At 32.9% G+C, this 27805-nt stretch overlaps 1 protein-coding gene across 4 annotated transcripts in view; it reads left to right on the top strand.

The window, feature by feature from the left end:
* LOC141401022 (uncharacterized) overlaps positions 1–27805 on the top strand; it is a 208175-nt gene that overhangs the window by 51888 nt on the left and 128482 nt on the right. Inside the window, exon 3 of one of the 4 annotated variants that reach the window (XM_073980821.1) lies at positions 23559–23610. The exons of the other annotated variants lie outside the window; for them this stretch is intronic. The gene's annotated coding sequence lies outside the window, so the exon portion shown is untranslated. The remainder of the gene's footprint in view (positions 1–23558; positions 23611–27805) is intronic. 4 annotated transcript variants of the gene reach the window in all.

The raw sequence follows: 27805 nt of genomic DNA, 5'->3' as shown, positions 1-27805 counted from the left end.
GCTTTATAATCGACAAAAAGGTGATATGTGTCGATCTGCATCTCATGGGTCTACTCCAGGATTTGCCGCAGGTTAAATATCTGGTCAATGGTGGACTTGCCAGGTCTAAAGCCACATTGGTATGGTCCAATTATTTCGTTGACCATTGGCTTTAGTCGTTCGCACAATATCCCTGACACGATCTTTTAGGCAATAGGGAGCAGACTTACGCCCCTATAGTTGAAGCATACAGTCTTATCTCCTCTCTTGTGGACGGGACACAGGATGCTCAGGTTCCAATCGTGGGGTACTCGTTCTTTCTGCCAGATGGTGCTAACTAGCTGATGCATACACCTTATCAGCGCGTCGCCTCCGGTTTTAAACAGCTCGGCTGGTAAGCCATCGGCTCCTGCTGCTTTATTATTCTTCAGCCGGTTGATTGCTGTTTTTAGCTCATCTTGGCCGGGCGGTATACATTCTATACCATCTTCTGGGATTGGATCTGTGGTATCATCGTCTTCGCTACTATTGGGTACCAGCAGATTGGAAAAATGTAATCTGTTACCAGATTACCTTGCTGGTCTCTACAAGAGGATGTGCCTGTACCAAAGCCATCTGTTTGATGTTTCACTCTTTGGTAGAATTTTCGAACTTCTTTCTGGCTCCTGTACATCTCGATTTTTTCACACTCCCGCTTTTCGATTTCTCTCTTTTTCTTGCGGAAAAGACGTTTCTCTTCTCTCATTTTCTCCCGATATCTCTCTCGTGCGCTACGCGTTGCTACGGATTGTAAAGTAGCCCTATATGCCGCCGCATTTTTTCTCTTCGGTAGCAGCACGATACTCCTGGTCATACCATGAATTCCTGTGTGGAGGTCTCTGGTATCCAAGTATGGATTTTGCGGCTGTTTGCATGAAGTGGGCAATACATTGCCATTGTGCTGATATGTTATCGGGACAGGGAGTGATTAAGCAATTGGGCTAGTTGAGTGGAATATGCTGTGGCTATCTGTTGTGTTTGCAGCCTATCGATGTCCAACTTCCTCGTTGTGTCTGTTCATGCTTTATTTGCAACGTTTAGACGTGTACGTAGCTTTGCTGCAACAAAGTAGTGGTCCGAATCAATGTTTGAGCCTCGGAACGATCGTACATCCAACACGCTCGATGAATGTCTTCCATCTATCACAACATGATCAATTAGATTTCTTGTTTTCTGATCTGGAGACAGCCAGGTGCCCTTATGAATATCGAGATGATTAAATCTGGTGCTGCTAACTACCATGTTCTTTGCCGCTGCAAAGTCTATCAGCCTCATACCATTGTCAAATGTTTCACTGTGGACCTTAAAATCGCCTAGAAAGATTTTAATGTCATGGGCAGGGCAACGGTCATATGTTTCTTGTAAGCGCTCGTAAAATATATCTTTGGTCTGTTCGTCCTTTTCTTCAGTGGGAGCATGAGCGCAAATAAAGCTGATGTTGAAGAATTTAGATTTTTTATTCATATTGCAGCAAGTCTTTCGTTCACTGGGGTGAAGCTAACTACAAATCCGCAACCAAACTCATGCTTTACGTCATGACAGCTATAATACAGTGCGTCACCTTTAGGTGTTGTTGTGACGCCTTTCCCAATCCACCGTATTTCAGTAATATCGGCCTTGTACTTTTCAAGTACGTCTGCCAATGCGAAGACTGCACCTTCTCTATAAAGAGTGCGAACATTCCAGGTGCAGATTCGCAGATCATGGTCCTTAAAACGTTTGCGGGGTTCGTGAACTTTAGAGGGATTTGTGTTTCTTTTCTTTTCTTTTTTCATAGTAGGCTGCTTTTTCTAGGGGAGGGTTACTAACCCGACGCCCAAACCCAAGTTTTTAACGTTCTTATGGGAGAACGCGCGGCACATGTTAGCTCACTACCTTTAACGGTTGTTAAAGGCAGTTCCCCAGGTGACACCACGGGGAGGTCAGTGTCCCCTTGAGATTAAAGAGGGACCAAGATAAATCCTGGGCATTGCCATGTTAAAACCGCACAGGACCGTTCCTTGGTATCTTCCATCCCCTACGTCACCCGAAAATGATTTAAGATTGGATAATATATGACAATGAACAAAGTTCGGAGAGACAGACGGACCGGAATGGCTTAGTCGCCTTTAAATTGTCTAAAACAAATTTGACCTTAACATATGTGGGGTCCAAAGCACTTTTTTCAATGCTGGACTTTTCTTCTAAGGCCATAAGACTGGGGCTATAAAAAAATAAATTAAGATTTTGTTGCCTTGTGTAAAATTGGTTATTTGTAACTGATTATTTAAAACAAAAGACAGTTGTTGTTCAAAACATGTTTCACTTTAATAATTTTCTGTGTTACCACATTTTTGCTTTGTTTTAACTAACCAACCACAACAATATCAAGTACAATTTAATGGTCAACAAGAGAGCTGCCATATAAGGAAATGACAACACTTCAAATGCTGTTTTTTTCTCAACTTGAGGAGGAGTCAAGAAATTAAACAAAATAATCGATCAGCAAGTCAGTCATTCACTCGAAACAAAAAACAAAACGCCACCAGTAACAACAACATTTAAGCCAAAGAAATAAATACATAGAAGTCAATAAAGTCAACTGAACACCCTAACTGCAAAATATTTAACCCAAATGATAAATAAGGCGTTGTGAAGGAAGGGTGTTTTGGAAGAGAGCAGAGGGTGGATGATGGAAGAAAACAAAGTGGTAACATATGGTCAATAACATTTATCATCATCATCATCAGCAGCGACGTTGTCGTCATGCAAACAAAGATATATAGTACACACATAAAAAATCCAGCTTGCATGTCAAAAAGAACAGACAAGCGTCAGAGTATGACGTCATATCTCACTTTTCAAATAAAACAACCGTTGAGAAATTTAAAACCTCCCCCTCCGCCCCAAGGAAATGTTATTTGACAAACAGCCGGCATAAAGTGATGACGTTGCCAAGTTTTTGTAGTAGATTTTTTTGTTTCATAGTTCGGAAAGTAATTACCAATATGAGGCGCTTTTCCTTTCACTACTTTCCAACTGGGTTACATCAATTTTTATTCACGAATTCATTAAAAGTCTCTTGAAATCGTATACGAGTCTCTTTTTCGTCTCTGCTTTCAAGGCTCGGGCTATGAAAACAAATTAACTTGCAGTTTTAGTAAATGCTTTGTGATTGCTGTTGTTTTTGTTTATACTTTATTTGATTGGTTTTCTGTTCTATTTTGGACTTCTTGAAAAGCCAATGAACTTTGCCTGCTTAACACTACCAATTTTTTTAGGAAATTCTATAAGCATTCTTTTTTTTGTCGTAGAATACTTCTTTCGCAACACTATTCCATTACGTCTTCGACCTTTCCCTTCTACTATTCTGTTTCTCAATTTATATTTAGTTTCATGTGGTGTGGCTTCTCGCTAAACGAAATCAATTAATTTCGCGGAAATTAGCCATAATGATTGGATTGGAAATTAAGTGGAACAAATATTGAAAATTTGATATCAAATAACAAATCAATTTTAATGAGCAAACAATTTTAATGGTTTTTTTCTTTAATCTATGCCACAACAAATTCACAAATGTTTTATAAGAATATTTTTTCAAAAAAGATTTATTTTTATTATTTATTTTTAATTTTTTTTCTTAATAATTATTTATTATTTTTTAAATTTTCATTCTAAATTATTTTTATTTGATATTTAATTTTTAATTCTTTTTATTAGTTATTTGTTATTATAATTTATTTATAATTTTCTATTTTTACAGTATTTTATTTAACTTGATTTGTTGTCTGTCATTCTTAACACAACACACTTTTAAGATTTGGATGACAACACATAAATATGAAACTATTTTTGGGACCAAAGGTGAATTTTCACGAAAATGCTCTATAAAGTCCGTATTTATTGTGGAATCGATGAGAATTTTTTACCAGTTCACTGCTGTGGCTAGAGAACGAAAGATTTATGAAAATCGGGAAAAATGTTGATATAGTTCCAATAGTATATTTGGCCAATTAGGGTCATTATAATATAGCTTTATATTAAAATCCAGCCGATTTTCACAAATTTTTGTAGGATCACTTGTTTAGCCACAGAAATGAACTGGACAATAAATGTGGCCTTTAGAACAATTTCATGAAAATTCACGGGGTGCCGTATAAAAAATTCGACATGGACTTTTTCGATTTGAGTTAAAACCAGTCTAAGCCCCCATATAGCGGTACCACCCGATTTCAGGCAGTTTGAGATTTTTATCTTCATTTTTAAGACGACTTGGATGTAACATTTGTAACATGGCATTTGCAGTTTCCAATGGTACAGAAACTTCCCCAACAAAAATTGAGGACCTAGGTCCAGGTTTTGGTATAGCCCCCATATAGAGGTATAACCCGATTTCAGGTATTTTGAAAATTTTATCTTCATTTTTAGTCTGAATTGGTTATAACTTGGCATTTGAAGTTCCCATTGGTACAGAACTTCCCCCACCAAAATTGTGGACATGGGTCCAGATATATCGAGTATATCGAGATATCGCAATAGTCGGTAATGCATCCCATTTTCCGATTTTTTTGTAATCACGCTGCAGGTCACAATTTTGATCGGATCGTCAAGAATTTTTTGGGAGTTGATGCGGGTCCCACAGAGGAAGAAGCCTATTAAGTTTGGTGATGGTCGGATAATATTCAAGAGTCGGAATAAGCAAAAAGCGTATGTGGAGAAAAGTCAAAATTTTTTCTTATGCGAATATGTCCGCTTCTGGTAGGAGTATTCCAAAAGGATCTCCTTTATATTGATGCAATGTATGTTTTCCATTTTTTGTAATCACGCTACAGGTTGGAATTTTGATCGGATAGTCACGAAATTTTTGGGGTTGATGGGGGCCCCACAGAAGAAGAAGCCTTTTGATTTTGGTGATAATCGGATAATACTTAGGGGTCGGAATGGTGAAAAACTCATGTGGAGACAAATTCAAAGTTTAATTCTTTGTGAATATATCGGATTCTAGTAAAGGTATTCCAACGGCAAGGCCTGTCAATGGAAGAAGAAAATATTACCTTTTTTTCTTGGTGTAAAGTAGGTTGGCGAAGGTGGTCAAACAAGGGAGATAACACAATAGTCGATAATACATCTAATGCTTAATTTTTTTTTTCAATCACGCTACAGTTCGCAATTTTCATCGGATGGTCACGAAATTTTGGTTGCTTATGGGGGTCCCAGAGAGAAAGAGGCATATGTTTTGTGGTAGTCGGATTATATTACCTAAAAGAAATGTTAGCCAGTGAAAAGCTTATGTACAGGGGTAGTGGTGTAGGGTATCACATGGTCGGCCCCGTCCCTACTATACCATTTGCCCACTTGTTTTAAATGTTAATTTGTTTAAAATATTGTTTTCAATAACTGCTAAACCTAAATAAAGACGATTTCACCAACCTACCAAAACAACGCTCTCTGAGCGTCCGTATTACCCAAATACGATGAGTCCCAAATCACATTTAAAACACAAAATCCGCGACCGAAACTTACTTAAATGTTTTCATTCATAAAATAAATAATTTTCCTTTGTAATGAATTGTATTTCATGTTTTGTTGGGCTTTTGTTTTTAAAATACAAAACACACACACACACATACAAACAATAACGTTTTGTCAAAGTTAAACTTTTTCAACTTACAAAAAGTATACGCTCGACGTATTTCGGTAGTTCTCATAAGAATACATGTGTTCTACTTTTTCACCACACACGCCCTGGGTATACATACGTCCGTATATAGGTATGGGCCTAAAGGAGGATTTTTATTTTTTATTTTAATGTTGATTATTTGAATTTTTTTTTCAATTAATGTGGATTTTTCAAATATTTTTTTTTTCAATAAATTTAAATTTTTTAAAACATTTTCAATAAACGCGAATTTTTTAAATATTTCTTTCGATAAATTTCGAATTTTAAACATTTTTCCAATAAATTTTGATTGTTTTTTTTAAATATATTTTTCAATAAACGTGGATGTTTTAATTTTTTTCAATAATTATTGATTTTTTAATATTTGTTTTAAAAATCGTGGATTTATAAAATATTTTTCAATAAAAACAGATTCTTAAATATTTCTTTTTCGGAATTTTTTTTTAATACTTTTTTCATAAACATGGATTTTTTAAATATTTTTTTTTTTCAATAACATATTTTTTCAATAAACGTGGATTTTTTAAATGCGGATTATTTTAAAATATTTTTTTAAAATAATGTGGATTTTTAAATTTTTTTCAATAAATTTTAATTTCTTTAAAATATTTTTTTTAATAAATGTGAATTTTTTAAATATTTTTTTCAATAAATTAAAATGTTTAAAATTGTTTTTTTTTTCAATAAACGTTGATTTTTATACCCTCAGAATTTATGCTTACGAGGGTATATACACTTTCATACGGGCAAAATGTGCCTCATCGAAATAATGGTTTGGACGAAATGTGTTTCAGACAATTTGGAGTCGATTGAGCAATGTCCGTCCGGAATATTTTGCCCAAACTTAGTTTAAGTTCGAAGATGGGCTATATCGGTCCACTCCTTCCGGTACCTCCCACACAAAGGTTCGAAAATGTTCGGAACATTTGTGCGTACGATAACTGTTGAAGGGAGTAACCGATTTGGTCCATACTTTGCACATCCTGAAATGTGTACCAGACTTAGATAAGGTTTCAATATGGACTCAATCGGTGCACTCCTTCGGGTACCTCCCACACAAAATTTCGGAAAAGTTCTGTTTAAGGCCATCTCTCGAATTGCTTTGATTTTTGTTTTAGCAACTTGTATTCACTGCCCCCCATACGACGGTACAAGTTTCATTAGGGGCAAGTCCATAATTCCTGAGAAAATAGGATGAAAGTTGCAAAAAAACCCTATGACACCGCGTGAGGTGGTTGGAGCGCAAGATAACTCTAGAACGCATTTTCCGATTCGGTCCAACATTTGGCCTTAGTAATATTTTGTCCAAACATAGTTTAAGTTCGAAGATAAGCCATATCGGTCCACTCCTTCAGGTACCTCCCCCACAAAAGTTCAAAAATGTTCGGAAAAATTATTCGTACGGTAACTCTTGAAGGGAGTGGCCGAATTGGTCCACACTTCACACGTCCTAATATATCTACCAGATATAAATCATGTTCAAATATGGACTATATTTGTCCACTCCATCCGGTACCTCCCACACAAAATTTCGGATAAGTTCACTTTAAGACCTAATATCGAATCACTTTGATTTTTGTTGAAGCAACTTGCATTGCTGCCTCAATTGCGATGGTAAAAGTTGATTCAGGGGAAAGTTCATACTTCTTGAGCAAACATCCGTGAAGTTCTAAAAAACCCCTATGGTACCATATGTAGTGGCTGGAGATCCATTCTTTTTAGTATCTCCTCCGCAAAACTTTTGATATTTAATCCTAATGAACATTTTTGTCAGTTCAAACGCCCAAAATTTTTAAAACTTCCTAAATACATGCGTTTTTTGGAAAAAATTGTTTCAATATACACAGGCTGAGGGTATATCTCTGTCGGCAAAGCCGACTGATACTTTTTTACTTGTTATTTGTTATCGTTTTATTATTACTTCTTTATTTATAATTTACTATTTTTACAGTGTTTTATTTAACTTGCTTTGTTGTCTGTCATTTTTAACACAGCACACTTTTCAGGTTTGGATGGCAACACATATGTAAATATGAAACCAAAACGAGCCCATTTTTCCTTAGCCCCCATTGGAGAAAAAAAATCAATTTCCGAGCAATTTCGTAAAAATTCACCAAATTTCTATGGAAACTTTGAGACAAACTTTGAAAATCTTAAAAACAACAAAACTAGACACTTTAGCGGGGTGCCGCAGTTAAAACTAGTCTACTAGTAAGCCCCCATATAGCGCTACCAACCGATTTCAGGTATTTTGGGAATTTTATCTTCTTTTTAGCCCGAATTGGCTGTAACGTGGCATTTGGAGTTCCCAATGGTACAGAAACTTCCCCAACAAAAATTGAGCACCTAGGCCTAGGTTTTGGTGTAGCCCCCATATAGAGGTACTACCCGATTTCAGGTATTTTGAAGATTTTATCTTCATTTTTAGTCCGAATTGGTTGTAACTTTGCATTTGAGGTTCCAAACTTCCCCACCAAAATTGTGGACCTAGATCCAGGTTTTGGCGTAGCCCCCATGTAGCGGTACCAACCGATTTCAGGTATTTTGGGAATTTTATCTTCTCTTTAGCCCGAATTGGCTGTAACGTGGCATTTGGAGTTCCCAATGGTACATAAACTTCCCCAACAAAAATTGAGGACCTAGGTCTAGGTTTTGGTATAGCCCCCACATTTCGCTACCACCCGATTTTCATGTATTTTTAAGGATTTGATAGTCATTTTTAGTCCGAATCGGTTGTAACTTGGCATTTGAAGTTCCCAATAGTACAGAAACTTCCCCACAAAAATTGGGGATATGGGTCCAGATTTCAGGTATTTTAAAATTTTTATCCACATTTTCGGCCTAAATTGACTGTAATTTGGTTATGGGGTGGGTTCTCACTGGGCAAACAAATTTATTTACTAACGTTTTAGTAAGTACCAACAAATAATTAAAATAATTAAGTTCAGTGTTTTATTTATAAATGCACCAAAAACTAGAAAATATTTTATCGCTTAGCTTGCATTTAAATAAAAAATGCTAACAAAATTAAACAGTAAGCGTTTTATTTGAGAGATTCCATCATGAAGAAGGCTTAGTGAAAAATTATTTTCTAGTTTTTGGTGCATTTATAAATAAAACACTGTAACTTAATTTTTTTTAATTATTTTTTTATTTAAAATATTTTTTTCAATAAACGTGAATTTTTAATATTTTTTGCAATTAATGTATTTTTTAATTTTTTCAAATATTAATTTGTTTAAAATATTTTTTTTAATAAAAAAGGAATTTTTAAATATTTTTTTAATGTTGATAATTTTGAATTATATTTTTTTCAATTAATGTGGATTTTTCAAATATATTTTTTTTTCATTAAATCAAAATTCTTTTAAAATATTTTCAATAAACGCGAATTTTTAAACATTTTTTCGATAAATATAGATTTTTTATAATTTTTTTCCAATAAATTGTGATTGTTTTTATACCCTACACCACCTTGTGGTAAGGGGTATTATGACTTTGTGCATTAGTTTGTAACATGCAAAAGGAAACGAGATATACCCATAGTTCCTTTTAGGGATATACATAGAATTACTTTCTGAGTCGCTTTACTCATGTCCGTCTGACCGTCTGAGAGTCTGTCCATGTATTTTTGTAAACATCGGTTCAGATTTGGATATAGCCCCCATATATATCTTCGTCTGATTTAAGGAATTTGGTGTACGAAACACGCTATATATTTCCGATTTCAATGAAATTTGTGTGCGAAATTATATAGAAATCGGTTCAGAATTGGATACAGCTCCTATATATATTCTCGGCCGATTTTAGGTATTTGATTCACGAAACGCGCTATATATGTACGATTTCAATAAAATTTGGAATGTTTGCCTGGATTTGGCCCAGAAATAAGTGTGCCAAATTATATAGAAATCGGTTCAGATTTGGATATAGCCCCCATATATATTTTCGCCCGATTTAACGAAACGCGCTATATATGTAAGATTTCAATAAAATTTGAAATGCTTGCCTGCATTTGGCCCAGAAATAAGTGTGCCAAATTATGTCGAAATCGGTTCAAATTTGGATATAGCTCTCATATATACAGTCTGTCGCAAAAGTTAGTATACACCGTTGAAACCAAAATGTATTAGGGGAAAAAAGCACAATAACTTATTGAAAACAACAAACAATTAGTTTTATTTGAGAGACACAAAGGTCGTCTTCGGTAATAACAATTAAAAGTGCGCAATATTTGCATACATTAGCAAATGTACGGTTCGAATTTAAAAAAGACCAAAATTTATATCGCAAAAGTTAGTATACAAGGGAGAATCCCCGTGAAACTGTTTAAAAAATTCTTAATATTTTTGAACAAAATGAAACTAAATCTGTACTTAAGATCATAAAGAGTATATTAATTGGTTTTAATGGCAGTTATAGTACTTATTGTGACAAGTCCAACGTACACTGGATCGCAAAATACACAAAAATTGGTCATCTACAAATACAACAACTGTAGCGACAAAATTCCGAGTGTTATGTCCTGTTCATGAATTCTAAAGCCATGAAATGCTCATAAAAGCTCTAAAGTTTCAATATGGGGTGATCTTGATCCATTTTCGACTTGTCCTTTTTGAAGAAACGGGAATTTCTTGAAGGAAACCCATACTTTTGAGGCCGTTGTCCTATTGAAACATGTAATAATCCTTAATCCTTACACATAAGGACTTTCCTTTTCAGTTAATTTTCTCACAAATTATGTCCGTTTTCACATTCCCACCAATAATAAATAGTAGGAGAACCTCAAGTTCTGGTGTAAGCCCTACAGTGATACTCCACCACCACAGAAGGATATGATAGCTAATTAAAAATTTTAATACACAGCTTTCTCTGCTGTTATAATGCATGGGTTGTGCAAAACGTTCTGAAAAGCTGTGTTCGCTTCACATAGGACCAAATACAACTAAGTGGATCAGTTAGAAGTAGTTCATTAGGCATTAGTAGCACATTAGACACTAGGGACACGAGAAGCATGTCCGATACTGCTAAAAGGCCAGTAGGACAGTATAACTGTAGGGCTTAAAACGGACCTTGAGGTTCTCCTACTATTTACTTTTGGTAGGAATATACAAAGGGGCAACATTTGTGAGAAAATTAACTCAAAAGGAAAGTCCTTATGTGTAAGGATTAAGGATTACTACATGTTTCAAAAGGACAATGTCCTCAAAAGTATGGGTTTCCTTCAAGAATTCCCCGTGTTTTCAAACAGGACAAGTCGAAACTCGACCAGGATCACCCCATAATGAAACTTTAGAGCTTTTCTGAGCATTTCATGTCTTTAGAATTTATAAACAGGACATAACACTCGGAATTGTGTCGCTACAGTTGTTGTGTTTGCAGATGACCAATTTTTGTGGATTTTACGATCCAGTGTACCTTGGACTTGTCACTATAAGTACTATGACTGCCATTAAAACCAATTAATATACTCTTTATGATCTTAAGTACATATTTAGTTTCATTTTGTTCAAAAATATCAAGAATTTTTTACACAGTTCCACGAGGATTCTCCGTTGTATACTAACTTTTGCGACATAAATTTTGGTCTTTTTGGGATTCGAACCGTACATTTGCTAATGTATGCAATTATTGCGCACTTTTAATTGTTATTACGGAAGACAACCTTCTTGTCTATCAAATAAAACTAATTGTTTGTTGTATTCAATAAGTTATAGTGATATTTATCCCTAATACATTTTGGTTTCAACGGTGTATACTAACTTTTGCGACAGACTGTATTTTAGACAGATATGAGGTATTTGAAACCAATTTTGATGAAATTTGGACTATGTGACAGAATTTGGTCTACAAATAAATGTGAAAAATTATATCAAAATCTGTTCTGATTTGGATTTAGCTCCCATATATATATTACGTATTCACAGTGGCGTAGGGTATTATATAGTCGGCCCCGCCCGACTTTGATCCGTTCCTTACTGGTTAAATATGTTTTTCAATATTTATTTTGTTATTTTTATTTATTTATTTTTTCAATAACATTTTTGTTTAAAAAAAAAAACGTGGATTTATTAAATATATTTTTTAAATACTTTTTTCAATAAACATGGATTTTTTAAATATTTTTTAATGTTTTTCAATAAACGTGGATTTTTTAAATGCGAATTATTTTAAAATATTTTTTCAATTAATGTGAATATTTAAATTTCAATTTTATTAAAATATTTTTTTTTAGGAAAGGGGTTTTTTAAATATTTTTTTTTCAACAAATTATATTTTTTTGAAAAATGATTTTCAAAATACTTGGATTTTTTATATATTGTTTTCAATAAATTAAATTTTTTTTAAAATGTTTTTTTTTCAAAAAAAAATTTTAATTTTTTTAAGAAACGTATAGATATTTAGATATTTTTTCAATAAATGTTCTTTAAATATATAATTATTGATTTGCTTAAATATTTTTTAAAATCGTGGATTTAATATGAATATTTTTAATAAAAATGGTTTTTTTAAATATTTTTTTTTTGAAAAATTTTGTTTTTTTAAATACTTTTTTCAATAAACATGGATTTTTTAAATATTTTTTTCAATAAATGTTATTTTTTTAAATATTTTTTTCAATAAACGTGGATTAAATGCGGATTATTTTAAAAATTTGTTTCAATTAATGCGAATTTTTAAATTTTAATTTCTTTAAAATATTTTTTTTTCAAGAAATGTGGATTTTTTAAATATTTTTTTAATAAATTTAAATTTTTTGAAAAATGTTTTTTTTTCAATAAACTTGTCTTTTTCAAATATTGTTTTCAATAAATTAATTTTTTTTCAAATAAATTTTATTTTTTTTAATTTTTTTAAGAATCGTGGATGTTTTATATATAGTTTTTTTTTCAATAAATGTTTTTTAAATATATATTTTTGCAATAAATGTCGATTTCCTTAAATATTTTCCCAATAAATTTTGATTGTTTTAAATATATTTTTCAATAAACGTGGATGACTTAAATATTTTTTTTTAATATACGTGGATATTTTAAATGTTTTTTTTTTCAATAAATGTTAATTTGGATTTTTAGAGATTTGTCTATAAACGTGGATTTTGTAAACGTGGATTTTTTGAATATTTGTTCAATAAACTTAAATTTTTGAAATATTTTTCAATAAACGTGCATTTTTTAAATATTTTTTATCAACAAATGTTTTTTAATATTTTTTGTTCAATTAACGTGTATCTTTTAATATTAATTTTTTTTAAATATTTTTTTTTTTCAATAATCTTGGATTTCACTGTTCAACACTGGAAATGCAAACAACATCTAATTGTCATTTTCTGAAAGTACATATTGAGACTACAAAAACCTTAATTGGGTTTTGTGTTCTTAGATCGGGTTTAGATTTTATAGCGTCATCTAAACCGACCTAAAATGAGCCTTTTTTTAGTGATCGGACCTTTATCTCCGAAACTAATAAGAATTTTGCTTTGCAGTCTTCAGCAATATTGTAGCCGTAAAGTAGTAGAAATTATGTGTTAAACAGATAAACTAGGAAAAGCTGCATATAGCGCATCAAACTCGTTAAAATAAAGAACAGTTTACATAATTTCTGAAATTCTGGTCAGTAACAACTAAACTGTTGGGAGTTGAAAACAAGTAACCATTCTAAAATTTTTCCAAATAATGTGACCATCAATTCTTCAGAACATCCTGAAACTCTAAAATGGATATTTAACGTTGTTTAATGTGTATTTCATAACACACCTTTTACAAAACTTATTTCAAACAATTATTGAAATATTTACCAAATTGTTCTTGAAAAAGTTGCTATAAACAAGGCGATAGAGGCATTTTACAACAATATAATATTCTGAAGAGTTGTGTATTACATTCCAGAGAATATTTTCCCAAAATGTAACATTAAGAAGAATTTAACATTTTGGGAGATACGCTGCAAAATATACACAAATTATAGAATTTTTAGATATATTATAAAATTTGAGGCAATAAATGCAGTTTTTCGACTTCACTATTCCTCCAAATATTTTCTTCTTGTTCTTATCTACAAGTTTGTTGCAGATATCAAAACAAGATTCGTATTGGTTTCAGAGATGCAGTCCCGATTTGTTTTAAAAATTCGATCTTTAACCATGTTTAGATGAGGCCATAACAACCGAACCCGATCTAAAAAAACAAAACCCAAATATGGTTTTTGCCTATTGGTGCCCTACTTTCATAAAATTCTGGACAGAAGTTGTTTGCACGCGATTGGCTCAAAAATGTTGCACAGTGTTTTTTTTTCATATATTTTTGTCAAGAAATGGTTTTGAATATTTTTTGTTCAATTTGTTCTTAAATATATTTTATTTATTTATTATTTGTTATATATTATTTTTCAACTAATATTTCTTCATTTATAATTAACTGTTTGTTATTAAATATTCTTTATTTCATTATTTTATGCTTATTCTTAATTTTTTAAGTTATTTATTATTTATGGTTCTTTTATTTTTTTACATATATAACACTGTGAACCGAAATTTTGGGGGGTGGAAAATTCCTTTTGGGGATGAAAGCTCTTGGTGAGTATATACAGAACCCAGAAGGACAGATCCGCCGTGAGTCGAACTTTTGAGATATGGCGTGATGAATATTTTGCTGGAGACCCTATAAGACCTCAGATATTAGCGTTATGTCTTTGTCCTCTGTTGTTTTAGCTTATTTTTGAGATCACACTTCTTCATCCAAATCAAATGAGGATTATTTTCGTAGAGCATTTCCACTTTCTATCTCGCTTCCTTCAATGTCCTTTTCGTCCTTTATTTTAAGAGCCGCTATAAAAGACCACAAGATGACGTTTTTCAGCTTCGAAATGTTCTACAAAAATGTAGGCCAGAAAATTTTAGGTACGGCTCCCATTGACAACTAATCGATTTTGTCGCGTTTTCATAGTAATTTTTTACATTTACCCCTGTTTGCTCAGAAAAAACTGTGTTCTGTGTTTTTGTATGTTCTGTAAGGAATATACAAAAAACAAAATATAGTATTTTTCTGAACAAAAACAGGGTAAATGCCCAAAACGACCACGAAAACGCGACAAAATCGATTTGTTGTCAATGAGAGCCGTACCTAAAATTTTCTGGTCGACATTTTTGCAGAACATTTCGAAGCTGAAAAACTTCATCTTGTGGTACTTTTATAGCGGCTCTTAAAATAAAGGACGAAAAGGACATTGAAGGAAGCGAGATAGAAGGTGAAAATGCTCTACGAAAATAATCCTCATTTGATTTGACTGAAGAAGTGTGATCTCAAAAATAAGCTAAAACAACAGAGGACAAAGACATAACGCTAATATCTGAGGTCTTATAGGGTCTCCAGCAAAATATTCATCACGCCATATCTCAAAAGTTCGACTCACGGCGGATCGCGACATACTGTTCAGAGGACAACGGGTTGTTGTGCCAACAATACTTCAAAAGGCAGTATTAGACGAATTACATTACACTCACTTGGGTATAACCAAGATGAAACAATTGGCGAGGCGACATGTGTACTGGCATTCAATTGATAAGGATATTGAACAACTTGTGCGATCCTGCTCTGCATGTGCTGTAGTGAAGAAAAGTCCTCCGAAGGTCGCCCTTCATCCATGGATGGAGCCCGAAAGCAATTGGCAACGGATTCATATTGACTATGCGGGACCATACCAAGGCTATCAGTTTCTTATTGTCGTCGATGCCAAATCAAAGTGGGCCGAAGTGGGCGTGTGTTCATTTGCCCCAACATCAGCTTCAACAATCGAGACGTTAAACAACATCTTTGCACGCAATGGATACCCCGACGTCATGGTCTCTGACAATGCTACGATATTTACAAGCGAAGAATTTAAAAATTTCTGCAGTAATTCAGGTATTTTTCAGAAATTCATTGCCCCGGGTCATCCCGCCACTAATGGTCTAGCCGAGAGGAATGTCCAAACACTTAAGCAGCGTTTAGTGGCTATGGCAGAGGACCCAGCACCTATTTACAGAAAAGTAAGAGACATTTTATTCAAATACAGAGCAACACCCCTTCAGAATGGTAAAACCCCTTCCGAAATGTACCTGGGAAGGAATATACGAATTAGATTAGATGCATTGAAGCCATCAAAATTAACGGATGTATCTACGCCTCAAAGTACAGTTAGGGAACTTAGTGAGGGAGACCGAGTTCAAGCACGATACTATACGGGGAATAAGCCTTCTTGGAAATTTGGTGTTATATTTAAGAAACTTGGCAAAATTCATTATATCGTCAAACTTGATAACGGTTATCTCTTCAAGCGGCACATAAATCAACTCCGGTTCATAAATAATCAACCATCGAACACTTCAGACACTCAGCGATCTGATTCGGTTCCAGAACTTACGCCTGAAAGTGAGCAACAACAATTCCATCACTTCTTAATGACACAAAACATTCCACCAGATGTTGCAGCAAATGAGACGAGACTACATAGTAATACAACGTCACCAAATTCAACGGCAACCGAAGCATCAGTTGAAATTGAAACAACCTCAAACCAGCAGTTTGAAGCTGAATCTACACCAGGACGTCGTACATCTACAAGACAACGTAGACCGCCTCAGCATTTTGGTGATTATGTTCCCCATTAGAATAATTAAGGAACATACATGTTCTTTTTAAGTGGGGGAGAACTGTTGTGACTTATTTCGAGTTGTAAACACTGATCATTAATACATGCTTGCATATTATTGTATTGTTTATATTGCATATATGTATGTATTTACAATAACACATGTCAAATGTCATTACAATCTCTTTTGAATGCATTCGCATATTTTCAATTGTATCAACCGGTCACCATTTTGTAATTAACCTACATTTTATTGTTAAGTCATTAGAATTTAAATAAACGTGTATATCATAACCAGCGACTTTCAATTTACTACATCTCATCGAGATATAACACATGTCATATCAAAAATAAGCTAAAGCAACAGTGAACAAAGATATAACGCTAATTCCGGATGGCTTACAGGGTCTCTTGCAAAAACTTCATCACGCCATATCGCGAAAGATCGACTCACGGCGAATCTGTCCTTCGGGGTTCTGTATATACTCACCAAGGGCTTTCATCTCCAATAGGAATTTTCCGCCCCCCAGACTTTGAGCTCCATTTTGTTGCACAGTGTAATTTACTGTTTGTTATTAAATCTTCTTTATTTAATTATTTTATACTTATTATTCTTAAATTATAATTTATTTATATTTTATATTGTTTATTACAATATAATTCATTACATTCCGTTTGTTATATATTTAATTTATTTTTACTAACTTTGTTTTTAGTTATTGTTGTTGTTGTAGCAGCATTTAAACCTACGTAGAAGCATAGGTCAGTCGGGTCAATCCGGTACGAAAGAACCCGCTGTCAAGTGTTTTTATTAATTTTATTTATTAATAATTATTTTTTATTTTTTAATAATTTTTTCTTTATTATATAATATATATTTTGTATTATATATTATTTATTACTGTTTATTATTTCAAATGTATTGTTTACATTTTGTTATCTAATATTTATTATTACTATAATTTATTTTTTGTTCGTTCTTGTTGCAATTTGTTCCGATTCATTGACCTTTCTTAAAGGCCCTAAAAGGGCGGAATATAAAACACTATATGACGTGTATAGGGCCACGCACACTCTATTGTTTTGGCGGGCTCCTAACTGTGAGCAAAGGTCTAAAGGTCTACAAATAAATGTCTTAGAAAATTTGCCCATTATATCCATTCGTCATATTTTTAATTCTTGTGAATAGTTTTCACCCTCTCAAGATAATTTCTTTACACCTCAAAGTTTTATTTGACATATGATTTACGAAGAAAAACATGACATGCCAAATTAAATACATAATCTATGGTGTTTCTAAAAAAAACTCAAGAGGGAAAGGAAGAAATGAAACTTTAGAACTATTAAACTGTTGAGAGAAACCACAACGAAAATAGAAGGGCGTTTCCACAGCTTGCGTGTTTTGCCAAAATTACGTTTTGTTGTTCCATTTTGGTTTTTAATAAAAGTGAAAAGATCTGACCACCAAAAGACCACCCCCCGGGGGATATTTGATATGTGGTAGTAGTACGACCTCTATAAATCTATGATTATTATTATTATTGCTATTAGTTAACATTTGTTAACTAATAACACATTACCAATAGTTTGACAAAAGGTATTTGCTAATAATAACTGAACATTGCTGTTGTCTATGCACAAGCAAAGAAACATGGCCAAATAATAAATCATTAATAATTTATGCCAAAAAATTTTAAATTAATACATTTCACAAAAATACCCATTGTCAAATTAATTTATTGTAGTTTTGGGGACAGTATGTCGCCAACGGTGCCCCAAACATTATTTGGGCGATTCTGGCCATTGTTTACAATATTAAATGACCAAAAAATCAATCAATAACAACACTGGTTAATAGAAAATTTGGCAATACAAAAAATATTAGGAAACTAATATTAGCTGTGTCTTTACGTGATTATTAGTAATAATTATTAGCAATGTTGCAGATTTTGAAAGTTGTATATAGGAAAAGTTGCTGAAAAAAATTTTTCAGCAACATTTAGTAAGTAAAAAGACACCCCTATTGTCTATTGTAATTAGTATTGACATATAAAAAAATGGACAAGAAATTAATATTGACATACATACAAAAACTAAAACATTAAAAATGTATGCAATTTTGAATTATAGCATAGATATGGAAAGATTTCCCTTTTTTCTTAACCATGTAATGAAGCCAGAATTACATTAGTTCGGCCACTACTGCTGTGCTGCTTTTATTTCCAAAATCCGTTTTTATTTGAATTTGTCGTTTGGTTTTGGAAACATAACTAATTTAACCCAGATATGCCCAACGTCCTATATATAGGACACACAAAATTCTTGCTAATTTGATATGTTATGTTTATCAAAGTACCGTTTATTTTGGAGATATACTCAGTACACATCTGTAGCTCTTGGGATATTATGTGATTCCATTATTTTAAGCTACTATTTTTGAGTTTTGAGGTCTAGTTCGTCGAAGTTTCCACCTATCGCTTAGTTTTTACAATGATTTGCGTTATGACCGATTAATTATTGGGTAGTTTTATAACGAAAACATACACGATGTGGACCCTACTACGCAAAAACGTTAACTAGATGACGAAAAGGTGTCTTTGGACTATATATCAAAGGTTTTGTGTCCCATAACTCCCAGTTATATGATAAAACCTTGTGTCCAAAAGTGGCTTCAAAACCCACTTTTTTCAAAAAATTTTTAAAAAACATATAAACATACTGTTATTATTTCACATTTGCTTCTAAAATAATATAAAAATAATTTTAAAATGATCACGATCAAGCAATGGGCATATCTGGGTTAAATTCATTACTTCTCCATTGTGGACCACCACCACATTTTCACACTTCTGCTTCTAAAGCTAAATTTTTGTTTATTTTAATTCTCCGTTTTTTGTGTTTGTTTTTCTTTTTCATTTATTAAAAATTATTAGAGCGGCACATTCAACTGAACACTATTTTTTAATAACTTTTTGCGTTACTGTTTTTCTGTTTTGTTTTTAGAAATCTCCCTGGTATTTTTCTATTTGTTTTTGTTTATATTTTCTACTAGATTTTGTTTTTTTTCTATTTCAATTCAATGAATGTTTTCATAATTTGTCGGTTTCAATTGTTAATGTTCGTTGTTCGCTGTAGTTGTTGTTAGCTTTGATGATGAATATGACCAGCAGCAGCAGAAGTGGTTGTTATAAAATTGTCTGAGTTAATTTCTGTTCATTTTTTATTGGCCACAATTTTCATAATAATTGTGTGTGTTTTTTTCTATTTTTTTTTATTTTATTCCTGTTACTTTTTCTCTTTCTTTGTTTTGCATATTATAACAAATGGTTTTGATTTGTAATACATACATTAATATGGAAATATATATACAATGAACATACACGCTTATATCATTCAAGTGAATCTATAATTTGTGTGGTCATTGATGATTGTAATTGAAAAAAAAAATATTTAAATTAGACAAATGTTATGAAAGCGTTCACTTAAATTGTCTATGTGGAACAGACTATATATTTAAGCTATATGTGTGAAACATACATATAAGAATCAGTGAAAAACATAACAATATACTGAGATCCGAAACCACCGATTCAATAAAATGTTTTTATACCCTGCACCACTATGTGGGGAGGGTATTATAAGTTGGTTTTGGCCAAAAAGTTTGTAACGCATCGAAATAATGGTCGTAGACCCATACTTATATATATCAAAATGAATGTCTCGACGAACTGAGTCGATCTGGCTATGTGTGTCCGTCCGTCAGTCCGTCCGTCTGTCCGTCTGCCCATCTAAACTTTGTAATCATGCTACAGGTCGCAATTTTGATCGGATCGTCACGAAATTTTGGGTGTTGATGGGGTCCCAGAGGGGAAGAAGCCTATTGATTTTGTTGACGGTTGGATAATATTTAGGGATCGGAATGGGCAAAAAAACTTATGTGGATAAAAAGACAACGTTTTTTTCAAAAGCGAGTATCTCAGCTTCTATATGGGGTATACCAAAAGCAAAACCTGATAATGAAAGTAGAAAATATCACCTTTCTAATGATGTAAAGTAGGTTCTCGTAGGTGATCAAACAACGAAGATATCACAATAGTCGCAAATAAATCCCAAATGTTCATGTATGCGATTTTAGTTATAATGACGAATATCACAGCTTTGGCTAAGGACTTTCCAAAAGCAAAGCCTGACTATGAAAGTAGAAGATTCCACCTTTATAATGATGAAAACTAGGTCGGCGAAGATGACCAAATAGCGGAGATATCACAATAGTCGGTAATTCATCCCATTTTTCAATTTTTTTGGAAATCACGCTACAGGCCGCAATTTTGATCGGATCGTCAAGAAATTTTAGGGGTTATTGGGGCCTCTACTGGGGAAGAAGCCTATTGATTTTTGTGATGGCCGGATAATATTTAGGGGTCGGAATGGGCAAAAAACTTATGTGGATAAAAAGACAACGTTTTTTCCAAAGCGAATATCTCAGATTCTATAACGGGTATACCAAAAGCAAAACCAACTGAAAATGAAAGTAGAAAATATCACCTTTCTAGCGATGTAAAGTAGATTCTCGTGGGTGATCAAACAACGAAGATATCACAATAGTCGCCAATTAAATCCAAATTTTCATTTTTGCGATTTTAGTTATAATGACGAATATCACATATTTGGTTGGATACTTTCCAAAAGCAAAGCCTTACGATGAAAGCAGAAGATCCCATCTTTACAATGATGCAAACTAGGTCGGCGTAGGTGACCAAATAACGGAGATATCGCAATATTCGATAATACATCCCATTTTTCCATTTTTTTGGAAATCACGCTACTTGGCGCAATTTTGATCGGATCGTCACGAAATTTCGATGATTAATGAGGGTCTCATAGAGAAAGAAGCCTATTGATTTTGATGATGGTCGGATAATATTTAGGGGTCGGAATGAGCAAAAACTTTATTTGGAGAAAAAGTCAATATTTTATTCCAAAGCAAATAACTCTATAAGGGGTCTACAAAAAGCCAAACCTGGCAATGAAAGTATAAAATATCACCTTTACAACAATGTAACGTAGGCTGTCGTAGGTGGTCTAACAACGAAGATATCGCAATAGTCGCTAATAAAACCCAACTTCTCATTTTTGCGATTTTAATAATAATGACGGATTTCACACCTTTGGTTAGGGACCTTCTAAAAGCAAAGCCTGACTAAGAAAGTAGAAAATCCCATCTTTGAAATTATGCAAAGTAGGTTGGCGTAGGTAGTCAAATAATAGAGATACCGCAATAGTCGTTAATGCATCCCTTTTTTCCACTTTTTCTGCAATCACACTACAGGTCGGAATTTTGATCGGATCATCACGAAATTTTCTCACAGAGATAGAAGCCTGTTGATGTTGGTGATCTCGACAGTAGTCAAATATAAAATTAAATATTAATTATTTTGGTTCAGTTCGCCTTAAGTCATTTGGTATAAAAGCCAGATAGGTGAAAAAAAGAAATTTTTTCGAGTGAAAAGGTTATTCACAGAAGTAGTGGTGCAGGGTATCACATAGTCGGCCCCGTACCGACTATAGCCTTTTCTCACTTGTTTTTTTTTTTTAATTTTGCAAAAACATTTGTTAGTTTTTACGAGTTTCATTTTATTATTTTTGATATATTAAATAAAATATATTGAATGTTTTGCCACCTTTTTGTTAAAAAATTTGATTGAAATAATTTTGAAATTTTTAATTTTTTGGACATTTAAAATTATTTTTAACCCCCAGCCTTTAGGCTAAAGAGGGTATTTACACTTTGATACGTGCCTCATCGAAATAATGGTTTTAGACCCCAAGTATGTTTGTACGATATCCGTTTCAGACAATTTTGTCTGTCTGTCTGTCTGGCAGTCTGGTGCGCACGATAACTCTCGAACGGATCAATCGATTCGGTTCAAATTTTGGGTATCGAAATATTTTGTCCAGATTCGATTTAAGTTCGAAGATGGGCCATATAGCTCCACTCCTTCAGGTACCTCCCCTCACAAATGTTCAAAAATTGTCGCAAAACTTGTGCGCACGATAACCCTTGTAGGGAATAACCGATTTGGTCCATACTTTGCACATCGTGTAATTTCTACCAAACTTAGATGAGGTTCCAATATGGACTCAATCGGTCCACTCCTTCGGGTACCTCCCACACAAAATTTCGGAAAAGTTCAGTTTAGGACCTGGACTCGAATCGCTTTGATTTTTGTTTCCGCAAGTTATATTCACTGTCCTCTATACGACGCTGTAAGTTTTATAAGGGGCAAGTCCATACTTCCTGAAAAAATAGTCTGAAAGTTGAATAACAAACCCTATGAGTGGAAGCGCAATATAATTCTCGAACGGAAATGCCGATCCCGGCCAAAATTTGGCCTTCGTAATATTGTTTCCTAACTTACTTTAAGTACGAAGATAAGCCATATCGGCCCACTCCTTCAGGTACCTACCCCACAAAAGTTCAAAAATATTCGGAAAAATTGTGCGAACAATAACTCTTGATAGGAGTGACCGATTTGGTCCATACTTTACACATTGTCATAACATCTACCAGATATAGATCAGGTTCGAATATGGACTATATTTGTCCACTACAACCCGTACCTCCCACACAAAATTTTGGATAAGTTCACTTTAAGACCTGATATTGAATCACTTTGATTTTTGTTGAAGCAACTTACATTCGCTGCCTCAATTACGATGGTAAAAGTTGTTTCAGGGGCAAGTCCATACTTCTTGAGAAAACAGCCCGAAAGGTGTAAAAACCCCCTATGCCACCCCCATGGTCTATGTCGGTCCATTCCTTCAAGTACGTTTTCCGCAAAGTTTTTGAACTTTAATCCTAGTCAACATTTTTGACGGTTCACGCGACTAAAATTTTGAAACCCCCTAAATACATAAGTTTCTTGTGAAAAATGTTTCAATTTGCACAGGCTGAGGGTATATCTCTGTCGGCAAAGCCGACTGATACTTTTTTACTTGTTTAGTTCGTTTTTGTAAAAAAATTTTACAATAATATTATATTAACGTATTTTTGTTTGAGTAGTAAGTGATCCCTTCTATTTATACTTATATATAAATCATGTTATGTTAATCAAACTGTCGAACTCCCCTTATGTCGTAAGGCTAGGCATTATTGTTAATTAAATAAATAAATATGAAAATATTTAAACATTTTAATTATTTATTAAATTTATAATTAATTATTAACATATTGTATTTTCTTATTTTTCAGGTTGGTACAAGCTGTAATATAATCGACTTGAAAAAACCTGTAGTTATACTGGGTAAGAAGAAATTGTTATATATAACAATTTTGGGTATCTATTGTCAAAATTTGGAAACGTCTTCCTATCGTTTTGGATAACCTTATTGACAGTAGAAAGGGTTAAGAAATGAAGATTTTCAAGCAATATTTTATCAAAAAAATCCAGGTTTATTTTCTTTATCTTATGTTCATAAAACATGAAAACTGTATGGTCTTATATTCCATAACAATTTTCTTTACTTCAGTTCCAGCTTAGAATGTTGTATTTGTTTTTGAATATAACGTCATTTCTAAGCTTTCTAAAACTAGTTTACTTTTTAAAACCGGTGCCTTAGTTTTGAAAATACGTTGATTTTTGTAAAACAATTCAATAATTAATAACAATCATACGCACTAGCGCACAATTTTTAAAATCTTTATAACTCCTTCAGTATGGCTTGGATTTTAAATGTTAGATCATTTTTGAAAAGCAGTGTACGTTTATTACACGTTTATTTCACTGTGAACCGAAATTTTGGGGGGTGGAAAATTCCTTTTGGGGATGAAAGCTCTTGGTGAGTATATACAAAACCCAGTAGAACAGATCCGCCGTGAGTCGAACTTTTGAGATATGGCGCGATGAATATTTAGCTTGAGACCCTATAAGCCCTCAGATATTAGCGTTATATCTTTGTCCGCTGTTGTTTTAGCTTATTTTTGAGATCACATTTCTTCAGCCAAATCAAATGAGGATTGTTTTCGTAGAACATTTTGACCTTCTATCTCGCTTCCTTCATTGTCCTTTTCGTCCTTTATTTTAAGAGCCGCCATAAAAGTACCACAAGATGACGTTTTTCAGCTTCGAAATGTTCTGCAAAAATGTCGCTCAGAAAATTTTAGGTACGGCTCTCATTGACAACTAATCGATTTTGTCGCGTTTTCATAGATATTTTTTACATTTACCCCTGTTTGCTCAGAAAAAAACTGTGTTTTGTGTTTTTGTATGTTCTGTAAGGAATATACAAAAAACAAAATAAAGTCTTTTTCTTAACAAAAACAGGGTAAATGCACAAAAAGACCACGAAAACGCGACAATATCGATTTGTTGTCAATGAGAGCCGTACCTAAAATTTTCTGGCCGACATTTTTGCAGAACATTTCGAAGCTGAAAAACGTCATCTTGTGGTATTTTTATGGCGGCTCTTAAAATAAAGGACGAAAAGGACATTGAAGGAACCGAGTTAGAAGGTCGAAATGTTCTATGAAAAAGATCCTCATTAGATTTGACTGAAGAAATGTCATCTTAAAAATAAGCTAAAATAACTGCGAACAAAGATATACCGCTAGTTTCTGATGGCTTATAGGGTATCCAGTGAAAAATTCATCACGCCATAACTCAAAAGTTCGACTCACGGCAGATCTGCCCTTTGGGATTCTGAATATACTCATCAAGGGCTTTCACCCCCACAAGGAATTTTCCACCCCCCAAAATTTAGGTTCACAGTGTAATTAATAACAATCATACGCACTAGCGTACACTTTTTAAAATACTTATAACTCCTTCAGTATAACTTGGATTTTAAATGTAAGACCATTTTTCAAATGCTGGCGAGGTGTACGTTTATTATTTAGCTCCTTTCGAATTCAGACCTTAGTGGTATTATCACAAAATCCGTTTTTATATGTCCGACTGACTTCTAATAAATAATCCTTAAAAATCAACTTTTATTGACCCTTAGGACCTAAGAAAAAACTTAAACTTAATAAAATATACGTAAACAGTCCCCGCTCTTTGGTCATTTGGCCCTCAATAAAATATCCGTTAAAAATTCACGTTTATTGGTCACTGCGTCCTTTATAAAATATCCGTAAAAATCTACGTTTATTGGTCATTGGGTCCTTAGTAAAATATCCGTTAAAAATGCCCTTTTATTGGTCATTGGGTCCTCAATAAAATATCCGTTAAAAATTTACGTTTACTGATCATTGGGTCCTTAATAAAGTATACGTAAAGAATTGCCGTTTATTGGTCATTGCGTCCTTTATAAAATATCCGTAAAAATCTAAGTTTATTGCTCAGATTTTCCTCTAGAAAATATTCATAAAAATCCATGCTTATTGGTCATTCGTTCCTCAATAAAATATCTGTAAAAAAATCACCTTTATTGGTCGCTGGGTCCTCAATATAATATCCATAAAAATATTCTTTAAAAATCCACCTTTGTTACTCAGATTGTCCTCTAACAATATTCTTTAAAAATCCACGTTTATTGTCCAGAATGTCCTCTAGAAAATATTCTTTAAAAAATCCAAGTTTACTGGTCAAATTGTCCTATAGATAATACTTTTTATAAATCCAAGTTTATTGCTCAAATTGTTCTCTACAAAATATTTTTTAAAAATCTACTTATTGCTCAGAGTGTGCTCTAGAAAATATTCTTTAAAAAATCCACGTTTATTGCTCAGATTATCTTCTATAAAATTTTCCTTAAAAATCCACGTTTATTGCTCAGATTATCTTCTATAAAATTTTCTTTAAAAATCCACGTTTATTGCTCAGATTATCTTCTATAAAATTTTCCTTAAAAATCCACGTTTATTGCCCAGATTATCTTCTATAAAATTTTCTTTAAAAATCTACGTTTATTGCTCAGATAGTCCTCTAGAAAATATTCTTTAAAAATCCAAGTTTATTTCTCAGATTGTCCTCTAGAAAATATTCATAAAAAATCCACGTTTATTGCACAGATTGTCCTCTAGAAAATATTCTTAAAAAATCCCCATTTATTGCTTAGAAAATATTCTTAAAAAATCCCCGTTTATTGCTGAGATTGTCCTCTAGAAAATATTCTTTAAAAATCCACTTTAATTACTCAGATTGTTCTCTAGAAAATATTCTTGAAAAATCCACGTTTATTACTCAGATAGTTCTCTGGAAAATATTCTTTAAAAATCCACGTTTATTGGTCCTTTGGTTCTCTAAAAAAATATTCTTTAAAAATCCACGTTTATTGCTTAGATTGTCCTCTAGAAAATATTCTTTAAAAATCCACGTTTATTGCTAAGACTGTCCTCTAGACAATATTCTTTAAAAATCCACGTTTATTGCTAAGATTGTCCTCTAGAAAATATTCCTCGAAACTTCACGTTTTAAGCTAGCACTTTTCTTTGAGTTTAACTTTAACGAGAGTTGCTTTTCATACAAGTTTTATGTAGATTATTTGCTATTAGCAAATATTATTATTGTTATTATGATTTGTTTTTTGTTGTTGTTATTGTTGTGTTTATTTCTCGTTATAATAGCTTTCTTTGGTTTTGTTTACAATAGACAGATATAAACTCCATGGTGCACTGGCTGCTTCAAGATAAACGTCTTGCCTTATGTCTGTCTCTCTGTTCATATTGCTATCGCTCGTCATTTGTGGTATTTATTTAAACAGTTAATATGTAATTACAGCACAGCACAGAGGTACGTACGGAGGCAAACAAACTTCACATTCGTTATGCATTATTATAAAATAAAAGTTAACAAGAAAAGCTATGGCAGTGTAAATATTTATTTAAACCACAAAATGCAATATCTTTCTTTTTTTTCTTAGTCTTCTGCGTCTTACCTAACCACTTGTAATTATTTGAATAAGATGTTGGTTGGCACATTTCCCCATATCTAATGAATGAAAATGGGGGACAGCAAATGGAGGAGGGGAAAGGGGCAAAAGATTACTGTTGAGATTTAGAGAGATTCAAATGGGGACAAAAATATCAATATGGAGATGGTTTATTTCGATTTTTTTTCAATTGAAACATTTTGTATCTAATTAGAATGTTGCTGCAACATTTTTCCCCATCAACATTTGCATTATTTGAAACATTTTCTATAGAAGGATGGAATGGGAAACATATGGGATTTAGAGGTATGTTTAAGATTGGTATATCTGTTAATAGATGTGTAGTAGATGGTCCCTCAAAAATACGTTTTATCGGCAATGTATCAATTGTTGTTTCTGCAACATTTCTTATACAAATTTATGTATCTGCAACAATTTATGTATATATGAAATATTGTATCAAACATTACGTATGTAAATATTTTCTAGAGGACAATCTGAGCAATAAACGTGGATTTTTAAAGAATATTTTCTAGAGGACAATCTGAGCAATAAACGTGGATTTTTAAAGAATATTTTCTAGAGGACAATTTGAACAATAAACGTGGATTTTTAAAGAATATTTTC

This window comes from Musca autumnalis, unplaced genomic scaffold, assembly GCF_047663935.1.
Source record: "Musca autumnalis isolate F117 unplaced genomic scaffold, ASM4766393v1 scaffold_4, whole genome shotgun sequence".
NCBI lineage: Eukaryota > Metazoa > Arthropoda > Insecta > Diptera > Muscidae > Musca > Musca autumnalis.
This window is presented reverse-complemented; position numbering and strand designations above follow the sequence as displayed.